Here is a 14,547-nt window from a genome sequence, read left to right as displayed (position 1 = left end):
ATATATATATATATATATATATATATATATACAATAGAAAACAAATAAGAATGAACATTTTTAATGGAAGTATTACAATAAAACCACTTAAGGACTCACTTTACACTTATCAAAACTCTTTTTCAAATGCGGTTTCACCAGCACAAGTGTTGGGTTATCATTCAAAGACAATCCAATTGTCTTATTGATTTTACTGTATACCAAAATATTAACAGTATTTTTTTATAAATAAATACCGATCAGTATTTATTTTTGAATGACTGCCTTTTTTATGTATTTTTATTTGAATTGTTATGATGCTTTTATAGTGTTGGCCCTGTGGGAGGGTTGACGATTTCACTCACAAGTATTTTTGAACTGCACTGCAATTTAATTGCTAGTGTGTATGTTGGGTACTTTTATGATTTCAATGGAAACTAAATTTTTTCCCCCAGAACTTTATTTCAACAACAATATGATACACAACTTCACATACAAAACAAACACCATCTTTCAAATCAACATTATTATGAACATAGAAATAAACAAAATCCTATATAAATGTTTTCAAAATATATAAATAAAACAATCTTCACTAGATTTTTTCAAACAATAATCAATATATTAAAACTATTTTATAGAAAGAAAGAGAAAAAAGAAACATGTCTGAAGCATAAATGAAAAAGAAAATCTAAGTATCATAATTTGTTGAAAGGACTAGTTGGTACAAAGTACTTAAGTTTACTTTTTAAATTAGTCTTTGATTGAAATTGTTTTTGTTAATCTTTTTAGTGGGAAATATTCATGGCCTTTTCGTTTTACTGTGTCATTAGTGACATTTTTTTTTTTTTAGAATGAAACTAAATAAACATTTGGTTTACTTGACATTACTATGGATTTAAAATATAGCATTAGTCTGGATTTGTGAATAAGTAATTTTCCTAAGAGATATAAAAGTTTAACAGCATTCTTCAAGACTGTTGAATAGAACATGAGCACATGACAACATTGTAGTACAGTTGTTTAATAGTATTGAAATACAATATGCAATACAATACAATATTCAAGAACACAACACATCACATCCGGATCAGAAGTTCGAACATGAATAATCAAATGAAAAAAGAACAGAACTATCAAAGAAAAAGAGGCTATTGTGTTAGTTTGTTTTTTAATTTTATTGAACAATTAAACCTGCATATGCAATGTACAAACACATTAAAACACTTTCAATACAATGCTATTCAATATTTTACACCCAGCTGAGCAATTTACATTGAAATATTAAATAAATCAAATTAAATACAATCCTCATAAAAACCAAACCTGTCCAGGAAAGTAAAAGTAAATATAAGACAAAAACAAATGAGAATACAATTATATGTGTGTATATATATCAATCAATGGGTTTTCTTTATTTTATTAGTTTAGATTGTCACTGAAGGCATTACAACTATGAATGAACACATGTCAATCAATCAATCAATGTTTATTTATATAGCCCTAAATCACAAGTGTCTCAAAGGGCTGTACAAGCCACATGGAGTTATGTACTTAACAAAAAAAGGTGAAATAACTGAAAATATGTATTAAATTCTAGTTTCTTCAAAATAGCCACCCTTTGCTTTGATTACTGCTTTGCACACTCTTGGCATTCTCTCAATGGCCTTCAAGAGGTAGTCACTTGAAAGAGTTTTCACTTCACAGGTGTCATAGTTGTGATGCCTTCAGTGACAATCTACAATGTCAATGAAAAAAAAGAAAACGCATTGAAATGAGAAGGTGTGTCCAAACTTTTGGCCTGTACTGTATGTATGTATATATATATATATATATATATATATATACTGTATGTGTGTGTGTGTGTGTGTGTGTGTGTGTGTGTGTGTGTGTGTGTGTGTGTGTGTGTGTGTGTGTGTGTATAGGCAGCACGGTGGAAAAGGGGTTAGTGTGTCTGCCTCACAATACGCAGGTCCTGGGTTCGATCCTGCGCTCGGGATCTTTCTGTGTGGAGTTTGCATGTTCTCCCCATGATTGCGTGGGTTCCCTCCGGGTACTCCGGCTTCCTCCCACCTCCAAAGACATGCACCTGGGGATAGGTTGATTGGCAACACTAAATTGGCCCTAGTGTGTGAATGTGAGTGTGAATGTTGTCTGCCTATCTGTGTTGGCCCTGCGATGAGGTGGCGACTTGTCCAGGGTGTACCCCGCCTTCCGCCCGAATGCAGCTGAGATAGGCTCCAGCACCCCCGCGACCCCGAACGGGACAAGCGGTAGAAAATGGATGGATGGATATACTATATATATATATATATATATATATATATATATATATATATATATATATGTGGTTGTATATATATATATATATATATGTATGTATATATATATATATATATATATATATATATATATATATATATATATATATATATATGTATGTATATATATATATATATATATATATATATATATATATATATATATATATATATGTATATATATATATATATATATATATATATAATATATATATATATATATGTATATATATATGTATATGTATATATATATATATATATATATATATATATATATATATATATATATATATATATATATATATATATATATATATATATATATATACATATACATATATATATATATATATATATATATACTGTATATGTATGTATATATATATATATATGCATGTATGTAAATTGTTGCGTTTGACCAGATGTTCCTCCAAGTGGGATGTAAAACGCTGGTCAGTCCCAAGTTACTTAGATGACACATAAACTGATCTCGAATATACACCAATCACAGAATAGGTACTTTGTAATTTTATTGTCAAATATTTGAGAATAGAGACCAGCCTCGAACAACACATACGAATGCGCAGCCCAAGTTGATCTGGCCTTCCACAGGCAAAAAGCAACTCTTTTCACACAAAGAAAGCCCCCATCTCCCCCCCCCCCCCCCCTCAACACTGATAAGAAGAGAGACTTGGGGGTTGTGTTCACATTCCTGATGGTTTACGACCCTGTCTAACCAGGCAATCTGAAGACAAAGAGAAACTGGTATACAGAGTAAAATTAAGGAAAAAAATATGAGCTGATTCAAACATGATTATGAATAAAGAAATAGTTCTTAAACATATGCATTATCCACAATCCCCCTTCAGATCTTATCCAAAAGATCTCTCCTACGAGAGCAACACCTCTAAAGCACGCCCTATATTAAAGTAGGTGCTGTTTTGGTTTTCGAGCAAGCTATCGATAAACAATCAAACCATAGTTACATGGGAGAGAGAAGGAGGGAGTCAACGTCAATGTCGTCATTGTCAGGGAAGGAAACTAACGGTCCCTGAAAGTCACCACTATGCTTGACCCCCTTCAGTGACATAGCAAGCCCAGAACCAGGGTGGGGTTGACCTTTGACAGCTCTAACAATGATGCGGGTGCATAGAGACCTAGCACAAGGGGCAATAAAGCATCCGCATGAGGTTATGACGGCCAAGAAAACTCCAATGGAGACCAGGGCCGACTTAATTAGGTCAGACCACCTGCCAAAGGTGTTATGAAGCCAATCTTTAAAGGGGTCAGAGACACCGGAAACTTCAGTAAGTTCTTAGGCTCTGAGGCCTTCTAAGGCGCTCTGGACCGAGCCAACGGGGGCAGCATTGTTAGGAATGAAGGTACAGCATTGGTCACCAAACATTGCACACACACACCTTCTTCCTTGGCTAGGATGCGGTCAAGGGCTATGCGGTTCTGGATGGCCATGAGGGAGGTCGGGGCAAGTTGTTCAGCAAGTCCCTCAACGGCGTCACGAGTCAGGTTGGTCAGTCTCAACAGATTATAAAAAACATAGTTAATGCGTTCTACATTTTTAGTAGCAGTCACAGGGAAAATAGCACCAATGATAGGAAGGTTCTCGAAACCTGCACAGGATTCACACCACAATTTGTGTTGTGAGGGGACCCCTCTTGGTTGTCCAATTGCATCAAAGTAAACACCATCAGGGTTTCTCATCAGATCAAAGGAGCCCTTTACACTCCTTCGAGATAAAACATGGCGGCGTCGGCGAGAAGTTAGAGAGGCCGCTGAGACAGGAGTTACAAGGGGAGTTAATTTGGTACCCACTAGGGTGAGTGGGGTCACCAGTCTAACCATAGCACAAAGCCCTACGGATAACTTTGGGATTCTAATGTACAATCTGTGCTCCCCACAATACCAGAATAAGTCAGCTCGTGCCCAAGGGCCTATCCTTGAGCCATCTATCAGTGTGGTGCACCAGGAAGGGTTAATGTCACCCAATTTGTTGGGGGACGAAGAGGGTCCTTTGAATTGAAAACACGTGTAATTCAGCTTTTGGGCCACAAATGGAAGAAGTCGGGTGGAATTGTCAACAGGAGGGTACACACTAGCCAACAAATCGCACCCTGGTGGCGTGGGTTCAGAGAACAAGGAAATAAGACAGTTTGAGCCATTTATGTCAGTCAACTTAAAAGGAGCGGGGTAAGTGTGGGGAAAAGGACGTCCAGCGGAACAAGCAACACAGTCACCCAGGTTTTGGCATCCACCTGAGCCACAGGTTTACCTGTACCCGCTCCTAAGGTCAAAGTTACCAGGCCTTCGGTGGTGATGTCATTAGCACGCACAGATGTGAGAGCTTTTGAAACACCACCAAGGTGGGGTGGTACTTTAGGTGCTACAGAGGGTGTAGAGGTAGTTAACGCCCTCTCAAGGACATTAATTTTAATAATTAGAGTCTGTATCAGTCAGGTCAACCCCCAAAACAACATAAAAGGGACGATGGGCACCACTTACCATAGTATGTTGTCTGCATCCGACACCAATGGTTCAGGTTGCGTCGTAACAAATATAGAGGTTATTACCACGGTAATAGCTATTGTGTCCCCCGTAATTAATCACACTGCATAGGTCAAAAATAAGTCTTGCTATCCTCTTTGACCCAGTCTATTTAAAGTCCGCTGTTTGTTCTTAGACACTTGTCAGTCACTGTCGTCAGGAAGGAAGAACTGAGACACAAAGACAGTAGAACACGCCCAAGCACCAGTCCGTCAGGGAACACTACCGGGTGTGACATCCTGCTTTTCGTCTATCAAAATCAGAGTAATTCAGGTAACGAAACGGGGATAAACATCAAACTTTTCACTTAATATAACGACACAGATAGTTATGCTGAAAACAAGCAAGAGACATTGGATAACTTCGAGTATAAAGGCTGGTCTCAAATAAGGATATACAATATAGAAGTTAAAAAGAGTAATATAGGTAGACAATCTCTCTCTCAGCGTCGTCTTCTGGGCTGTAGGATTATGTGTGTGTAATTAAAGCCTCGCTCTTCTATGACACTAAAAATGAGTCGTTTTCTGCTCCCGTTCTTCTTCAGCTGCCTCAGGCTCAAAAGGCGCTGCTGGGGGGTCGAGTGGGGCAGATGTAGTGGCGATGTCAGCAATGACATCCGCTGGTAATCTGTCAGGTTCTTCAGCAGGAGTGTAGAGGGAGAGGTGGTACCAGGTGTCCCCTTTTCCAGCTAGTCGAAGGGCGTGAGACGTCCGTTCCACGACCTTGAAGGGACCACCTGGGCTCCGTCCACTTGCGTTTGATGACCTTGATCTTGACCCTCTCAGCGGCCGGAAGGGAATCTGGAGTGGCGGGCTGTCATCCTCGTATCTGTACAGAAGAACTGGCACACAAATTCTGCATTTTTTGTGTAAAATACCATTTTGGTTTTACGCTGAGTCCTCCTTCCATGGCAGCTGCTGGTCCTGTGAATGGCTGACCTGTATGCAGCTCATAGGGTGAAAAAACTCAAAGGGCGGTAAAACAGTTTTATTCACGGACCTTCGAATGATCATTAACGCTAATTGCAACATGTCAATCTAATTAAATTTGGTCTGTGCACAGATTTTAGCCAATTAGTTTTTAATGTTCTGGTCCATCCTTTCAACCTTACCTTGGGACTCAGGATGGTACCCCAAACCTGTGTTCTAGTCCGAAAGCCTTTTCGACCAAGGCTAAGTGAGGTTTTTTTTTTTAAATGGTTGCCGTTGTCTGACCTAATCTTTTTGGGGAAACCATGTCGGGGTACTAGGTCATTCACAAGTCATTTAATTACTGATGTTGCATCCTCTTTTGAGGCTGTTGTTGCTTCCGGCCAACCACTGTGATTGTCAACACAAGTCAGTACGTACCTTTTCCCTTGTACCGTATTGATCATATCAGTGAAATCAAAGACTATACATGATTCACCCTCACCTCCTCCCTATTCTAAATTTGATCTACTAAACTACTATCGATGTGTAAAATCGTTATTTTCAAATTAAAATTAGTTATAACTTCTTACCCACGGTAAAAACGTTAAAACTATGGAATGTGTCAGAGTCGGATGATTGTCGATTTTGTTCCAAGGAGTCTGTATCCACCCTCACTCACCCCCTTCTGTTTCTGAAAAAGGACTGTGTTAGTCATACTATCACTTTCTGAAACATCTAAGAAAAAGGTCAACTAATAGCCAAGTAGCGGAGGACAAGTCATGTTTGAGGTCAATGATAGTCTCTTTAGCCTCTGTGGTCCACTGGGGGGTGTTGTTAGGGTAGGGGACCCCTTAGCAATATCACAAATAACTCAAACTCCACTAAATATGCTTATATTTTATATTGTCACAAATACTAGAAAAATACTACCCGTATGGCGGATGCTTTATCAATAGTATTTTGAAATTTTACCACACCTGGTGGCCTCAATAATTCATTAAGTCAAGCTCATGTTGTAGAAAGTTGAATGATGCGGACACGTTTGTTACTGAATACTTTCTATCAGACTTCTGCCATGGCAACTTTGTGTATGTAATGAGCAACTATAATTATTTGATATGCTTAAATGTGTAATGTGTCGTTTTAGCTCAGCTGTTGTGTAGCTGCTAGCTCCTCGTAGCCTACAGGTTTCTAAAGTGCAGCCCATAGTTATGTGTTTAACACAACTATGTGCTAAACCTAAACAATTGAAAATGTGGTATTTGGGTGTCGGTGTAATGTTTGGCAGCTACGCCGTGTCTTATCATTGCACCTAAGTTCTTTGGTTTTGTAGGCCAGACAGACAGCAAGTGAACAATGTGGGACACAATTGTGTCCATCTTATACCATGCTAGTTGTTTCAAAGATAGGTCAACATGAGCAGCCACACCTTGAGTTCCAACATATATAAATAATCGGGTGGCAGAACACACGGAAGCATCTCAGCCAGTCAGGGTTTTCACTGTTAGAGCAGTTGGATGTCAGCCATTCCTGTTGTTTCAGGCTGTGGTAGGAGCCTTGGTAGTGGTGTCGCAGCTTGGTGGTTAAGCCGTCAGGTAACACCAGGAATGTTCCTTCTGTGCGATTTGAATGTCAGGGTACAGTCTGTAAAGGAGGTCCAGCAATCTGAACCGGATGTTGTGTCACACGTTCCTGGTCCCTCCCCTGCACGCCATCTAAGGGCAAGGGCCGGGCGTCTCTCTCAGCCTGCTGCAGCCAGCACAGGTGTGGCTGGTTCCAATCAGCCCAGCTGCTCCACATCCCAGCCATCAGAGAGCAGCCTACATAAACCGCTGAGAGCCGGCGTCCGACGCTTGAACGTTGACTCCTGTGGTCAGTATAGACAGCATTTAGAATTACAGTTATCTAGTAGTATTCTGCTCCCTCCTCCACAAACCCAGTGTCTCCCACGCCTCGCCGCCTCCCCGGGATCCCTCCGCTCCTCCGTAAAGTTTCATTAAACTCTGTTATACTTTATTACTGCCTCCGTTGACTTTGTCCTTGAGGGTCCCTGGTACATTTGGTTCAACAGCTCTGGTCAAGCCTAACAGAACGTTCAAGCCAAAATGAACCAAACCGGGTCCTCAGGGACAGAGGGACAGAAGAACCCTGAATTACGAGAGCTTGTGTTTGGCCAGGCCACACAACTGTCCACTTTGCATGAAGAATTGAACAAAGCTTTTCCCACTGTTCAATCCCAAATTGCTGTGCTTGAGAAGACTTCACAAACTACTGTTGGTAATGTGGCTGCTCTGTCTGGCCAAGTGAAGGACATTTCTGGAGTCTTGCTCGGCATACAGAAGACCCTGGAGGTCCTTACAGCACATGTTTCAGCTGAATCTAACTCTGCTTCAAGTTCTTCAAACCAGCCTGTTAACCCCGTCCTCCCCAGCACACAGCAGCCTCAGTCTGAGCCTGGCTTAGTCAGTCCTAGGCCATTTAATGGGGATTTTGGTCATTGCAGGGGCTTCCTGGCACAGTGTGAGTTACTTTTTACTCATCAGCCATCCAAATATACTTCTGATGGTTCGAAGATCGCTCTCATCATGTCCCTCCTGGTCGACAACGCTCTTAATTGGGCTATTGCAGCAGTAGAGAACAACCCTGTCTTTGCCACTAACTACTCTCAGTTTAAGAGTGAGTTTCAAGCTGTGTTTAACCACCCTACTGACGGACAAGATGCTTCCAGCCGTTTGCTAGTTATTCGCCAAGGGTCACGTTCTGTGGCTCAGTATACTTTGGAGTTCCGGATCCTTGCTGCTGAAAGCCAGTGGAACGACCACGCCCTTCTTAGTGTCTACCGCAAGGGGCTGAGTGATTCTATTAAAGATCTTTTGGTCCGTGACAGCCCACAGACTCTTAATGAGCTCATATCCCTGGCCCTTAAGATGGGAACACGACTTCAGGAGCGCCATGCGGACCGAGCCCAACGAAGCTCTCCTCCTCCTGGGTCCAGTCGCTCTGCTTCAGTGACCCGCACTTCACCATCTCCTCGCTCCACTCCACAACCTCGACAGCTTATGCTCCTCCCTGCTCCCTCTTCACCCGGGCCTGCCGAGCCCATGGAGATCGGCCGGTCCCGGCTGACACTAGCTGAGAGGGAACAAAGGCTCACCAACCAGCTGTGTCTTTACTGTGGTGAGCCAGGACATTTCATCAAGGTCTGCCCGATCCGCCCAAAAGACCCAGCTCGCCGGTAGGGGCTATACTGGTGAGCCAAACAACTCTTCCCCAGCCCAAGAATCATTCCAACCGACTTTTCCCTGCAACCTTGACCTGGAATGAAGAGACACTGTCTGTTAGTGCCCTCATTGACTCCGGTGCAGACGAGTGCCTCATGGACATCTCTTTGGCTCACCAGGCGGGCATTCCTTTAGTTCCTTTAGATCGCACACTGTCTCCCCAAGCGATCGACGGACACTCCATGGGAACTATATCCTTTTCCACAGAACCCCTCACACTCACTCTGTCTGGAAATCACTCTGAAACCATCCGCTTTTTTGTTCTACACGCCCCAACAGCGCCCCTGGTGTTGGGTAGACCTTGGTTGGAGAGGCATGAACCTCACATCTCCTGGGCCTCTGGTCGTATTTTGGGCTGGAGCACCGCATGCCATGCAACCTGTCTGCGCTCCGCCCTGTCCCCTTCAAGCAGACCCAAACCCATGTCCTCTCCCCCCGACATCACTGGTGTTCCACCTGTTTATCATGACCTTGCCTTGGTATTCAGTAAGGATAAAGCACTCTCACTTCCTCCGCACCGGCCCTATGATATTGGCATTGATCTCCTGCCTGGGGCTCCCTATCCTAAGTCGCATCTCTACAACATCTCCCTACCAGAGAAGGAGTCGATGCACAACTACATTGCGGAGTCCCTGCTCTCCGGCATCATCAGGCCGTCGTCCTCGCCTCTGGGGGCAGGCTTCTTCTTTGTAGACAAGAAGGATGGTGGTCTGAGACCTTGCATTGACTATCGTGGTCTCAATGACATCACAGTGAAGAATAAGTATCCACTTCCCCTTATTAGTTCCACTCTTGAGCCACTCACTCATGCCCGAGTGTTCACTAAGCTTGATCTCCGCAATGCCTACCACCTAGTTCGGATCAGAGACGGTGACGAGTGGAAGACGGCCTTCAACACCCACCTTGGCCATTTTGAGTACCTTGTGATGCCTTTTGGGCTTTCCAATGCCCCGGCGGTGTTTCAAGCCCTCGTGAATGATGTGCTACGAGATATGCTAAACATCTTTGTGGTGGTGTATTTGGATGACATCCTTATCTTCTCCAGGTCTGTGGAGGAACACCACCAGCATGTCCGCCTTGTTCTCCAGCGGTTGTTGGAGAACCGCCTGTTCGTCAAGGCTAAGAAGTGTGTCTTCCACTCTGACTCGGTGACATACCTTGGCAACGTTGTGGAAGCTGGACAGATGCGTGCGGATCCTGCCAAGGTCAAAGCCGTGGAGGAGTGGCCACGTCCTACTAACCGGACTCAGCTCAGACGATTCCTGGGTTTCGCCGGTTTTCTACGCCGGTTTATCAAGGGTTACAGTCAGATCGCTGCCCCCCTTAATGCTCTAACCTCCGTTTCGCGTCCCTTTTCCTGGACGTCTCGAGCCGAGACAGCCTTTTTCAAGCTCAAGAGTCTGTTCTCCACAGCACCCGTGCTAATCCACCCTGACTCGACAAGACAGTTCATTGTCGAGGTGGACGCTTCTGACACAGGCATCGGAGCCGTCCTTTCCCAGAGGTCCGAAGAGGATCAGAAGATTCATCCGTGCGCCTATTTCTCCAGGAGCTACGACCCCGCAGAGAGGAACTACGACGTGGGAAACAAGGAGCTGTTGGCGGTCCACGACGCTCTGAAGGAATGGAGACACTGGTTGGAGGGAGCGAAGCTGCCGTTCATCGTGTGGTCAGACCACAAGAATCTGACCTACTTGAAGACGGCGAAGAGGCTTAACTCCAGGCAGGCCCGCTGGGCCTTATTCTTCAGCCGGTTTGATTTCACCCTCACCTACCGCCCAGGTTCCAAGAACGTCAGAGCGGACGCTCTCTCTCGTCAGTTCTCTAACGAAGATCCTGCTGTCCAGGAGGAATCGGATTCCGACACCATCCTGCCCCCTGCCCGGGTGGTAGGTGTAGTCACGTGGGCCATCGACGCTGTGGTGAGGCAGGCCTTAGAGAACCAGCCCGACCCTGGCAACGGCCCTCAGAACAGACAGTTTGTTCCTGATGCCGTCCGTACACCGGTATTGGAGTGGGGGCACTCCAGCCGTGTTGCCTGTCACCCTGGAGAGCGCAGGACAGCTTCGTTCATTGCTCAGAGGTTCTGGTGGCCAACCCTCAAGAAGGATGTCAGGGAATTTGTGGCCGCCTGCACCGTCTGCGCCCGTAGTAAGGCTTCACACAGGCCTCCTGCAGGCCTGCTACAACCCCTTCCTATTCCGAGTCGGCCTTGGTCTCACATAGGTATGGACTTCGTTACTGGGCTTCCTGTGTCCCAGGGCTGTGACACCATTCTGACGGTGGTCGACCGATTCTCTAAAGCAGTTCATTTTGTCCCTCTCCCCAAACTCCCGTCTGCTGCTGAGACGGCTGACCTCCTAACCCTCCATGTTGTCCGCCCCCACGGCATTCCTTCGGACATCGTGTCAGACCGTGGTCCCCAGTTCATCTCCAAGGTGTGGAAGGCCTTTTGCAAGGGTATTGGAGCCACGGCCAGCCTCTCCTCTGGATACCATCCACAATCCAATGGGCAGACGGAGCGCGCTAACCAGACAGTTGAGGAGACTCTTCGCTGTGTTGCCTCCAGCAACCCCTCTTCTTGGGCTAAGTACTTACCCTGGGTGGAATATTCCCTCAACACCATGGAGAGCTCTGCCACCGGCATGTCACCCTTTCAATGCTCGCTGGGTTACCAACCCCCTCTGTTTCCCGAACAGGAAGTGGAGGTAGCAGTTCCCTCCACCGAAGCCCACCTCCGCCGGTGTCGACGCATCTGGGAGGCTGCCCGCGCTGCGTTACTCCGTGCCTCTGCACGTACCCAGCGTGGTGCCAACCGCCGGAGGGTGCGTGCACCTGACTATCAGCCTGGTCAGAAGGTCTGGCTATTGGCCCGGGACCTGCCCCTGCAGACGTCCCAGACTTCAACCCGCAAGTTGAATCCTCGTTATGTCGGACCCTACACTGTGGACAGTGTTATCAACCCCGTTGCAGTTCGTCTGAATCTCCCTCCTGCTCTTAAGGTTCACCCGGTGTTCCACGTGTCCCAGATTAAGGCCGTGACCACTAGTGCCTTGTCTCCCCCTACCTCCGCCCCTCCACCCCCCCGAGTCCTGGCTGGTGGTGATCCTGTTTGGACGGTTCGGAAGCTGCTCGCCGTCCGCCGCCGTGGGAAAGGATTCCAGTACCTGGTGGACTGGGAGGGCTTCGGCCCTGAAGACCGTAGCTGGGTGCCCCGTTCCTACCTGGCTGACCCCTCCCTGCTGGACGATTTCTATCGGGACAATCCAGGTGCCCTAGGACAGTCGTCCGGTGCCTCCCCTAAGGGGGGGGGTACTGTTGTGTCACACGTTCCTGGTCCCTCCCCTGCACGCCATCTAAGGGCAAGGGCCGGGCGTCTCTCTCAGCCTGCTGCAGCCAGCACAGGTGTGGCTGGTTCCAATCAGCCCAGCTGCTCCACATCCCAGCCATCAGAGAGCAGCCTACATAAACCGCTGAGAGCCGGCGTCCGACGCTTGAACGTTGACTCCTGTGGTCAGTATAGACAGCATTTAGAATTACAGTTATCTAGTAGTATTCTGCTCCCTCCTCCACAAACCCAGTGTCTCCCACGCCTCGCCGCCTCCCCGGGATCCCTCCGCTCCTCCGTAAAGTTTCATTAAACTCTGTTATACTTTATTACTGCCTCCGTTGACTTTGTCCTTGAGGGTCCCTGGTACATTTGGTTCAACAGCTCTGGTCAAGCCTAACACCGGAAGTGGTTTGGTGACAGGTAACCTTGTGACCCCAGCGAAGCCTTCGACCTTTAAAGAGGAAGCACACAGTTTCTTTGGTACCTCTGCATTCAGAATCGAATGGGTGGCGCCAGTGTCAATCACGAACTGATAACATTGTCGTTGACACTCATGTCCAGCAGGGGGCCAGTCTGTATCTCCTGCTGGGGCTCCTGCGGTGGGCGTCCTTTGCCACGCTTTTGTGTTCGTTTGTTGGCACTACGGAACCTTTCCCGTTCGAAAATGTTCACGACTCCAGTGACCAGGCTGGTCACAGCCGAAACAGTTTCCACCCCGGACTGGCTTTGAAGCATCGTGTTGTCCACCACCCGAGTCCAACCGTCTGGTCGCACGTCTGTTGAGGATTCTTTCCTCCACCTGTTGGAACTCAAAAGCAAGGTCACCCACTGCTGAATATATCCTAGCTGATCTTTGACCTTTTGGTTCTTTTAACCTTTTATTTTCAGCGATCTGTAAATTAAGGAGTTGCTTCCTTGCTGCTCTGTCATTAGCCTTATCATCCTCATCTTGAGGAAAGAGACTGCGCATAGCAGTAGCTATGTTTGTAACGTATGGTGTTATCGGTGAGGTCGAAGATTCAGCCATTAATCCTACTTGTTGTTCTGTATTTTTGCCATCTTGTGTGGAAACACAACGATACAAAATGCTTCTAAAGTCTCCTATTGATTTCTTCCCATTTCACTCAAACAACTAAACAAACAAACAAATAAACAAACTTGCAGCTAACCACAATCAACAGCATACCATTTACGAATACCTTCTTTTGTCACTTTCTCATCTTTTCTTCACTTTCGTTTTCCTTTACAAACAACATCCTGTATCCATCTCTTCCTTACACTTCACACAATGTTTCTATTTTCTGTTCTCCTAGAAACCATTCACATAACGTAAGGTTATAAACATCCTTTTCCCATATTTTCTCAAACCATCCTCTTCTCCCTCAATCTTCCTTCACCTGCTCTCTTTTTCTCTCTCTCTCCTTCTCACTGGAGTAGGGGGCGGTGGCCTAGTCAAAGTCTGGGCGGGTCGTTTGAATTGTCTTGCGCATGCGCGGCAGGCAAAACACCAATCAGTCTAGTCTGTCCTATTTGTCTCATTAATCATCGGTTCTTTTGCTGCATTTCGTTTTTCCACGTAATCCCCGTTTACTTTTATCATACGCTAAACTCTTAAATTCTCGAGCACCAACCCTGCTCTTTTTTTCTCTTGACCATTTTCACCAGCGCACACACACACACATGCACGTGTAAGCACTCACGCACACACAAGCAAGTGCCTACAGCCCTACGCACACACACCCACGCACACGTAAGCACTCTCTCTGCGTTTCACTTTACCATAAAACTTCCAGTTACTTTTTTTATTTTATTTTTTATTTTACCAGACGTTTGAGTTCACAACTTTTCGAGTATTGTAAACTCCCTCTTAACCCTTTCAAGGAACGTTCTCTTTTCTTTTTTTTTTCTTTTCTTTTTTTCTTTTTAAACTTTACCTGCTAATTCCATTGTCGACAACAGTGCATTCAATGGATTATTAAACAGTAATGATTCATCACATTTTCCCCAGCCGTCATCACATTCTTTTCTGTCACACTCCTTGGCCATTGTGTCTATTTTTCCTTAATTTTAGCGCACACTAAAGTGTCGCCGGGACCTCACAACCGGGGAATCTTTATTGTATTTATTACAAATGGCCTCCAGCCGTGGAATTTATCATATGGTAC

This window comes from Entelurus aequoreus, linkage group LG22, assembly GCF_033978785.1.
Source record: "Entelurus aequoreus isolate RoL-2023_Sb linkage group LG22, RoL_Eaeq_v1.1, whole genome shotgun sequence".
Lineage (NCBI taxonomy): Eukaryota > Metazoa > Chordata > Actinopteri > Syngnathiformes > Syngnathidae > Entelurus > Entelurus aequoreus.
This window is presented reverse-complemented; position numbering follows the sequence as displayed.